This window comes from Papaver somniferum, chromosome 3 (genome assembly GCF_003573695.1).
Source record: "Papaver somniferum cultivar HN1 chromosome 3, ASM357369v1, whole genome shotgun sequence".
Lineage (NCBI taxonomy): Eukaryota > Viridiplantae > Streptophyta > Magnoliopsida > Ranunculales > Papaveraceae > Papaver > Papaver somniferum.
This window is the reverse complement of record NC_039360.1, coordinates 6417308-6427164: the sequence shown is the minus strand read 5'-3', so window position 1 is coordinate 6427164 and position 9857 is coordinate 6417308. Positions and strand designations below refer to the sequence as shown.

General features: G+C 38.5%; 1 pseudogene; it reads right to left on the bottom strand.

The window, feature by feature from the left end:
• Positions 1 to 4205: 4205 nt before the first annotated feature.
• Positions 4206 to 7545, bottom strand: LOC113360886 (annotated as a pseudogene).
• Positions 7546 to 9857: the final 2312 nt, after the last annotated feature.

Genomic DNA, 9857 nt, shown 5'->3' with positions numbered 1-9857 from the left:
TATTTCCTAATGCTAGATATCTTCAACCAATTTATATGTCTGGAGGCCTTGTTCTCATGTGGAAGGATGGCTTTGTCTGCGACGTAGTTAGTTGTGAAAGCAACATGATGCATACAGCTATGCAGAGTGATCCCAGTCACCCAGAATGATTAATATCTTGCATGTATGGGTTCTGTGACTACACTAAAAAGAAAGCACAATGGGAGTTCATCAAAGATATTGGTATAAATATTTCTCATCCATGGGTCCTTATTGGTGATTTAAATTTTCATCTCTTAGATACTTCTTCCTCAAGCTCTTCTTCGAGTGATGGTTATATCAACTCTATACTTCAAGAAGTCGGATTGGAAGATTTGGGTTTCATAGGTAGAGAACATACTTGGTCCAATAACAACTTGGGTACTGGAAAGAAAAGTTCTAGAATTGATTTTGCTTTGATTAACATCTACTGGAGCAATCATTTCTTGGATTTCAAACTTCTTCATCTGACGCAAGTTGGTAGTGATCATTGCCCCATCATGTTAGTAACAGACTACTCTCAACCAAAGCTATGGAAGCCTTTCAAATTCTTTAGAACTTGGTTACAGGACAGATCTTGTGCAGCTGAGGTGGATAAAGCTTGGGAGAAATCAATTCAAGGCTCTTCAGGGCATAAACTCATTAAGAGACTTCAATTTACAAGAATCACACTTTCAAAATGGAATAAAACACACTTTGGTGATATTAATCAGAAAGTTGATTCATTGCAAGAGCAATTAAATACCAACGCTCTACCTTTTTATCAGGAGAATACAAGGAATGCAATAGTTATTGGTGAAGAGCTGGATAAATGGCATAGAATACAACATGACTTTTATCAACAAAAGTCAAGGGATAATTTAGTCAAGGATATGGACTACAACACACAATATTTTCATACTCTAACAAAGAGGAAGAGGGATAGAAACAACTTTAGTTCCATAAGAAATGCAAATGGAGATTGGTTACATTCAATAGAAGACATTGGTTCTTTACTTACTAATCATTTTAGTAATATAAGTACTTCTAATAATCCAATTATTGAAGAACATCAATATCAGAACATACCCACTCTTATTTCAGAGGAAGACAACATATTACTTCTTTTGCCACATTCTAATAATGAGATTCATAAAGTCTTGAAGAGCATGGAGAGTTGGTCATCTCCAGGTCCTGAAGGTTTTCAAGCAGGTTATTACAAGTCTCAGTGGAACATAGTAGGAGAAGATGTCTGTGACATGGTAAAGAACTTTTTCACTACAAAGTTTTTACCAACATAGATTAATAAAACTTATATTTCCTTGATACCAAAAAAGAATAAAGCTTGTGATCCTTCAGACTTCAGACCCACTGGTCTTTGCAATACATCCTACAAGATCATTTCAAAGATTCTAGTCTCAAGAATGAAGCCTTTAATGGAGAGAATCATTTCACCTTATCAAGATGCATATGTTTCAGGAAGTTTAATCAATGACAACGCCATGATTGCCCATGAATTGATTCACTCTATGAAGAAGAAGGAAGGAGCAAGTGGTTGGATAGCTCTTAAACTGGACATGTCAAAAGCTTTTGACAGATTGGAATGACCTTAGTTCTAAGTAGTTTTTGAATCTGTGCAGAATGGTGTCAATTAATACAACAATGCATTGGTACTACTTCTTATTTCAGTCATGCTAAATGGATCTCCTTGTGAAGAATTTCTTCCTACAAGAGGCATTAGACAAGGAGATCCCTTATCTCCCTATCTTTTGATAATTGCAATGAAATGGTTTTCTAGCAGCTCAAGAATCTAAAGCAATCAAGGGCATTACTGTGGCAAGAGGTGCACCACCTATAAATCATCTACTATTTGCAGATGATTGTCTCATTTTCACTCAAGCAAATTTAACCAGTGTGAATAATCTCTTGCAATTTTTGCAAGATTTTAGTTCACAATCTGGTCAGGTCATCAATATTGACAAATCAAGTGTGTTTTACAGCAACTACATGGATCCTAATGAATGCAACAACATCAGCAATATATTAGGAGTTAAAGTTATGGAGAAAAATAAGAAGTATCTTGGTTCACCTCTTATAATAGAGAATTCCAAAGTAAATGCTTTCAAAGATATCCAAACTGCTTTTGAGAGAAGACTGGGTAATTGGCAAGGAATAAATATTCATCAGGCTGGCAGATCAACAATGGTGAAAGCTGTTTTGAATTCAATACCAATGTAACAAATGAGCACCTTTAAAATTCCTCAAACACTTATCAAGAAACTTGATTCTTTACAAAGAAAGTTCTGGTGGGGTTATAAGTCTAATAGAGGTTTAAACTTGATTTCTTGACAGAATATGAGTGTATCAAAAGATTTGGGAGGTTTAGCATTTAGGGATTTAGAATTACTAAATCATGCTCTTCTTACTAAGGTAGCATGGAGAATATGTCAGCAGCCATATCATCTGTTAACAAAACTTCTTAAGGCAAAATACTTCAAAGGGGAGGAGTTTCTACATATCTCAAGTGAAAGAAATAACTCATCTTGGACTTGGAAGGGGATTGAGCTTGGCTTGTCCATATTGCAGCAAAACTACATCATGGAAGTTAATAATGGGAAGAAAACTAGAATTTGGATTGATAGGTGGATCATTGGGCTTGATATAAAACTGGAGCCATTACATCCTAATCATTACCAATTATTCTATGCTAGTGAGTTAATCATTGCTGGCACAGACAACTGGAATTTTCCTCTTCTACATCTACTCTTCACATCAGATGTTGTATAGAAAATCAAGAATATGCAATTGTCAAGGAATGAAGAAGATGTTATGCGCTGGCTTCCCTCAAAAGACGGCAATTTCACAGTCGATAGCACCTATAATAAGCTTACATAAGCTAGAATGCAGCAGCAGACAGACTTAAATATTGTTCCTAAGTCAGTTTGGAAGGCCATGTGGAAAATGAAACTTCCACATCGTCTCAAGCTTTTTGCATGGAAGTGTGTGAAGGGAATTGTTCCTACAAGAATAAGTCTCTCTCAAGCAATGCCAGATCTAGAAACACATTGTGAAATCTGTAAAAGAGAAGATGAAGCTCTATTTCACCTTCTTATTAGCTTTGACCATGCTAAGGCAGTCTGGGGATCCCTAAATATTGATATAGATCAAATTCTTCTTAATTGTCAATCAGTTGAGGAGTGGATCATATCTTGGTTTCAGAATGTGGGAATGGAAGATTTACATAAATGGAGATCTTTGCTAATGGTTGGTAACTGGATAATTTGGAAGGAAAGATGGGACTGCATTTTCCAGGAGAAAAAGCTAAATCCTATGCGTATTGTTGCTAGAATTCAGTTTCAATTAACTAAGTTCAGTAACACTGTGCAGGTTATTTTAACTGATAATTTTCTGAATCTACTACTACTACTGACACAATTATTCATGATGCAGGGTCTAATATTGTTCGTAGTGATGAAAGCATAGATCAATCTGATGTATTTAAATTCTTTGTGGATGCATCTTTTAACCTTGATACTAGTGAAGGTGGAACTGGCATGGTTTTGTATAATCTTGCAGGGGGATGCACAGGCTTCAAAGGATCTTATGCAGCTAGAATGAATGATGCAGAAGAGGGCGAATGTAGAGCAATTCTGGGGTGTTTGCGATGGGCCAAAGCAATGGAACTGACCAAAATCCAGTTGAGTGCAGATGCGGAAACAGTCGTCAACTCCATCAATAATAACACCCTTCACGTCAAATGGGTTTATAGGAAAATTATAAGAGATATCAAATTATTGTTAAACCCTTTTCAGTATTCCAAAATTATTTATGTCAGTCGAAAATTTAATCATGTTGCTGATTCCATCTCAAAATCTGTTAGGAAGAACAAGTTAGGTGTAGAGGAATTCAGCCATGATATTAATTATATTAACTCGATGTTATTCAAGGCTCATTGAGCCAGACATTTCTTAATAAGAAAATTCTTAGTTATCCAAAAAAAAAAATATATATATATATAAGAGGCCGCTTGCACCCCTTAAGACTCGAACTCCGATAGAAAAATCGCCTTGCCATTCAGTCAAAGACCACCCAAATGCTATTTTGTGGGCCTTCGTAATTTATTTCTTTACGATCACATTTACTGTTGAATTTCCAGTATAGAACTACCAAAATCTAAATAAACAGTAAACTGTCCATTGAAAAGTGTCTTAGTCCTCCATGTCCTCGTCCTCGTCCTGATCGATCTCCTCTATCTTCATCCTCTTCACAGCCTGAGAGGTTACTTCAGTGTTTACACCATTTGGGATCTCAATGAGTATATCTGCCTTCTCCCCAGTGCTGGCATTCACCAATCCACCATTCTTTTCAACTCAGTAAGTAAGTTCCGCTCCATCTAGACGTGCATCAATATACACTGTAGAGTTCTCATCAATCTCCTCTCTTAGAAGCATCTTTGACAACTAGGTCACCGCCTTCTTCTCTAGCCACCTCCTAATTGGCCTAGCGCCATATACCTGTAAAATCGAAGAAGAAGATTTTGCAACTTCCGTAAGCAACATCAGGAACACAAAAATAACCTCGCAAAAACCATTATAATCCTAATTTATCGCATTATATATATGAAGTATTTGTTTAATAAGCATATATACATTCAGGACGAAAGAGCACATTGCTGAGTAGATCACATACCGGATCGTAGCTTTCAGTCAGTACAATGTCCAATGCATCATCGGACACAGCTAGTGCAGTTCCCCTCTCAGCCAAGCGAGATGCCACATCCTTCATCAGAAATCTGGTTACTTTCCTCAGTTGATCATGTGAAAGGGGATCAAAGACGACAATTTCATCAAGTCGATTAAGCAGTTCTGGCCTGAAATGCTTTTGCACCTGCAAACACCAACAAATAAACGCATATCAGCAATAAGATTCCATACTCACAACAACGATTAAATGGTACATACTGAAACCCATTCGTACCTCTTGCATGACGCGCTCTCTTGCACTCTGCATTGTACATTTTCCCACGAGTCCTTGTAGGAGGTGTTCAGCTCCAAGGTTTGAGGTCATAATGATAACTGTATTGTTGAAGTCAACCGTGCGTCCTTGACCATCAGTCAATCTACCATCATCCAGAACTTGGAAGAGAGTGTTGAAAACTGAAGTATGAGCTTTCTCAACTTCATCAAATAATATAACACTGTACGGTCTCCTCCTTACAGCCTCTGTAAGCTGCCCACCTTCTTCATGGCCCACATATCTGAAATGCAACAAACACAAATGAGCAATTATGCCTATGCAGTTCACTGTAGTTCAGTGGTAAAGTCACTGGGTGATTAGACCAATGACCCGAGTTTGAAACTTTACATATTACTGGTAAAAAAAGAAGAAATTATTATCAACTTTTACCCTGGAGGGGCTCCAATCAGCCGAGAAACCGAGTATTTTTCCATGTATTCAGACATATCTATTCTTATGAGAAGGTTATCATCATCAAACAGCTGTTCAGCAAGAGCTTTCGCTAGCTCAGTCTTGCCAACACCAGTTGGTCCCAGGAAGAGGAATGATCCTGTCGGTTGTTGTTGTCGACCTAGCCCAGCCCTAGACCTCAAAACAGCCTCCGCCACTGCAGATACTGCTTGATCTTGGCCAACTACCCTTTTGTGCAACCTCTCACCAAGCCCCATCAATCTTTCTTTTTCATTCTGCCCAAGTCTTGTAACGGGAATGCCGGTCCAACGGCTTACCACTTCAGCAATTTGTTCAGGACCCACTGCCTCTGTGAGCATCGAGTTGCCTCCAATGCTCCCTTCAAGTTTGGTTAACGCAACTTCTATTTCTTGAAGAGCCCCATACTGCAAATCTGCGGCTCTAACAAGATCCCCTTTGTTTTTCGCTACTTCAACCGCAGCTGTTAGCTCCTCTCTTTTCCGTTTCAGTCCTCGAATCTCGTCAATTACAGCTTTCTCTCTCTTGTACCTCATCGTGAGTGGCTGAATGGTATCTCTCAAATCATCCAACTCCTTTTGAGCCTAACAAAACAGAACAAGACAATAATAAAACTAACTAAGAACCATGGGGACGTCAAGGGAGCATCACAGGCATATTAGACATTTAATTACCTCAACTAGACGGGCTTTGCTAGCTTTATCTTTTTCTTTCTCCAGAGCATGAAGTTCAATTTCCACTTGGATACGCTTCCTCTCGAGAATATCTATCTCCTCAGGCTGACTATCAAGATGAACCCTTACATTTGCACAAGCTTCGTCAACTAAGTCAATTGCCTTGTCAGGTAGACGACGCCCTACAGAGACAGCAGAAATCAATTGCCTTGTCATACACTGATATCTAAAAGTAGTGCAACAGAGCTAAAAAAAAAAGAAACATACCAGTAATATACCGACTGGAGAGCTGAGCAGAGACCACAAGAGCTCGGTCCTGTAACTGGACACCATGATGCCCTTCATATTTATCTTTCAATCCTCTCAATATACTAACAGTATCAGGAATGCTAGGCTCAGAAACATAAACTTGCTGAAACCTTCTCTCAAAAGCAGCATCTTTCTCCACATATTTCCTATACTCATCAAGTGTAGTTGCCCCAATGCATCTCATCTGACCTCTAGCAAGCATTGGCTTAAACAAATTTGCAGCATCCATTGATCCACAAGCTTTACCAGCACCAAGAACAGTATGTATCTCATCAATGAACAATACCACTTTCCCTTGTGCTTCTTCAACTTCTTTCAACACAGCTTTCAATCTCTCCTCAAATTCTCCTCTATACTGAGTTCCAGCAACTAAAGCACCCATATCCAGTGCAATCAACCTCACATCAGACAAATTACTAGGAACATCTCCTCTGACAATTCTCTGTGCAAGACCCTCCACAACAGCCGTTTTCCCAACACCAGGCTCACCGATCAACACCGGGTTATTCTTAGTCCTCCTTGATAGAATCCTTACAACTCAACGTATCTCTTCGTCTCGACCAATAACAGGATCAAGCTTTCCAGCCTCCTCAACTAAATCATGCCCATAAGTCTTCAAAGCTAGGAAATTTGTATCACCGGAAGCACTCTCCACCTTCTTGTCCCCATTCTTCCCTCTCAGTTTTTCAATCTCTGCTTTCACTTTAGACACCATAACACCAGTTTCTTTCAAAACATCGCCAATCTCGGAATCTTCGAGAAGTCCAAGAATCAATGAATCAACAGCCAAGTACGCATCAACTTTCGACCTCTTTGCAGTTTGAGCTCTTTTTATAACATTAATCAACGAAGTACTTGGTGGAACATGATCCGGTGGTGGTGTTTGAGATGGTAGTTTTTTCAAGAATCTTTTTACTACTCTCTCGAAAGAGTTTGAAGCTTCTTCACCTTGTAGATCAGCAGCATTGGATATGGCTTGACGGAGAATACCTTTTTGATCAGATATTAATGCATGTGCAAGATGGACTGGTGTGAATTGTACGTGACCTGATTTTGATGCTACTTCTCGTGCTACTGCTAACACCTCGTTGGTTTTCTTTGTGAACTTATTTGGATTCATACTGCCTAATCTTTAGGGTTTTTACCTTAAAAGGTTACAAAAAGTTTTGATGGAATTGGAACGATGAATCAAATATCAAAAGGGTTCATGAAGATTTATAGAGCCTCTACTAGACGGAGGAATAAGTAACAACAATGTGTCAAAAGGCCGATTCTTCCATGGAAAGTCAGTAGATAGTTAGCCTGGTTTACGACTCCGTAAGTTTGAAAAGTGTATTTTCATGAACTCAAAGTTACGTATCTTGTGTGTTTTCCTTTTAAGAAGCTGAGTCCTTTTTAAGATGCAAAATCCCGTAGGACCATACCGGAGAAACAAAAAAACAAAAAAAAAAATGGGCCTCACCCTCACGTGATTAACAGGGGCTGTTTATGGAGCCCATTTTTGTTTCTCCACGAACAATAATTTTTTTTTGGGAAACTTAGGGACCCAAAAAAAAAAATATTCTTACTGTCATGCCCACAATTAATTTTGGGTACCGTGACATCCATAATTATATGAAATTATTAAAAATGTCTACATGACGGATTATGCATCTGCATGACGGGTTATGCATTAGGAGTATAATTGGTAACGCAACTTGGATATAACATATCTAAAAATCCGCGCCTTGGAAATTTACAAATTTTATATCGTTGGAAATCTTTAAAAGAGAGTTACGCAACGAGTACAAACAACAATATCAAATTTTTGTTTTTCACGAAAAAATCGAAGTTGATCATCGTTTTAGGGAAAATTTTCGAAAACTGACTGCATATTCATTATGCAGCCTCCAAAAAAGATGCATAACACATTATGCAGACGCATAACAAATTATGAAACCATTTTTTTGACTGCATAACAAGTTATGCATCTGCATATCAAAGTTATGCATCTATAACAAGTTATGTAGCCATTGTTTTGGTTGATTTTAGTGCGTACATAAAAAAAATTGATGCATAATGTAGTATGCATCTATTTTCTCGATGCATAAAAGATTGTGCAACAATTTTCTCGATGCATAACGCATTATGCAGTCATATTTTCGGATGCATAAGAGATTATGCATCCATTTTCTCGAATGCATAACATGTTATGCAAATATTATTATAGGTCAATAACCTGTTATGCAGCCCTTTTTTTTGTTGGTTTCAATACTAACAAAAAGTAGCTGCATAACGTGTTATGCAACCATTCTCTGTACTGCATAACAAGTCATGCAACAAAAAAAAAGATTGCATAACTTGTCATCCATCTACAATAATAGTTGCATCACTGTTGTGCAATTATTTTCGGGACTGCATAACAAATTATGCAACAAATTTTTATCTTGGCAGGTTGCGGTGCGTTTATGGAGAGTATTTCTTACCTCCACTCAATTTGGTTACCTTCCCATCTCATCAGGTTGCACTAGTAGTACTTTTCACACAATATCAAGTTTGAGAAACGCAACATCAAAGAACTTGGATACACTAATTACGGAGAGGGGAAAGTTTCAGACAACAATCACATTAAGCGCAATCCAAAGGACAGAAGCTACACTTGAAAATTTCGACTTCTCCAATATTCCTAATCACATTACCACTTTCAACACTACGCCCAGTGCTAAATCTCGACTTTCCAATACCCACCGCACCAAAACCGTTCTCAGTTCTTCCCCCAGCTGATGAGCAAACTTCAAAGGGTCCCTGACTAGCCACTTTCATCTCCAGCTTAACTGCTCGTATCTTCTTCGAGTCAAATCAACAGCTACACACCAATTCCGTATCTCCCAACTCTGGCCAACTAAACAAATCCAATTTCAGTCAGAATAAGAATCACCACTGCCATCATGCACTTCAGCCATCCTAGCTAGAAGATTCCAGGTTTCACTCCATCGATTGCACCCTGAACATCGTCATTGTTAACTGCAATTATCTTAGCCTTCAAAAACCCTTGATATCATAAGCACCTTCGAGTACAGACGACTGCAACAACTCGCAAACGAACTCCATGAATCCTGCGACGTTGCTGCTTTAGTTCGAGTAGAAGCTTGATTCCATCCTCACTCCTGTCTGAAATCTTGCTGCCAATCTGCTCTTAATCGAGTACCGAGATACGCCTATATAGATTAACCACTTGCTGTCAACGATAGATGGAACCCAAGCCTTCGAAGTTTCTCTTTAATTAACTTCCTGAGTCTACCCCCATGATCAAGGCAGCAACATATCAACTCTTTATCTCAGCCATCACAGTAGCTAGACTTATCTTCTCCTGGCTCGAATTCCTGCCACAATTTCTCTCGTAAGCAATCAAGAAATTAACACCAGCAGAACCCATTTCTATACCACGGCTGA